The sequence below is a fragment of the Oryzias melastigma genome, linkage group LG5, assembly GCF_002922805.2.
Source record: "Oryzias melastigma strain HK-1 linkage group LG5, ASM292280v2, whole genome shotgun sequence".
Taxonomy (NCBI): domain Eukaryota; kingdom Metazoa; phylum Chordata; class Actinopteri; order Beloniformes; family Adrianichthyidae; genus Oryzias; species Oryzias melastigma.
Window position 1 is genome coordinate 10,600,903 of NC_050516.1, and position 514 is coordinate 10,601,416.

Sequence of the window (514 nt, forward strand, 5' to 3'; positions counted from 1 at the left end):
ATGCAAACTCCACACAGAAAGGTCCCAGCCGGGATTCGAACCGGGGCCTTCTCGCTGTGAGGCAAGAGCGCTAACCACTGCGCCACATGTTTTCCTATATTGTGGAAATCACCAAATCTCACAGTTGGCCAGCAAGGTGTAGGTCATGGACATCCCATAATAATTTTAAAAGTTGGCTGGGATATCCCCAACACATGTGTTTTAGTTTTGTGTGTGTATTTTGAAATATATATATATAAATATTAGGGCTGTCAGATTTTTCGCGTTAAAAACGCGTTAATCCGACATGTACTTGACGCCGACAATTTTTTTGACGCATTAATCGCGGATTTTCTCATACGTGCCTTTCCAAACCGCTCGTGCAGGCGTCCCTCATCGCCCTCTAACTCACCGGCTGCTCTCACTAGATCACGGGCTGGTCTCCACCCACCGAGCTGCGAGCTAAAACCGGCCGGCGCTAGGACCTGGAGAGCTCCTGCACCCTAACCCGGCTCCGGTTCACGTCCAGTACCAC

At 49.6% G+C, this 514-nt stretch overlaps 1 protein-coding gene across 2 annotated transcripts in view; it reads right to left on the reverse strand.

The window, feature by feature from the left end:
- acap3b (ArfGAP with coiled-coil, ankyrin repeat and PH domains 3b) overlaps positions 1-514 on the reverse strand; it is a 76,136-nt gene that overhangs the window by 21,571 nt on the left and 54,051 nt on the right. The window lies entirely within an intron of this gene.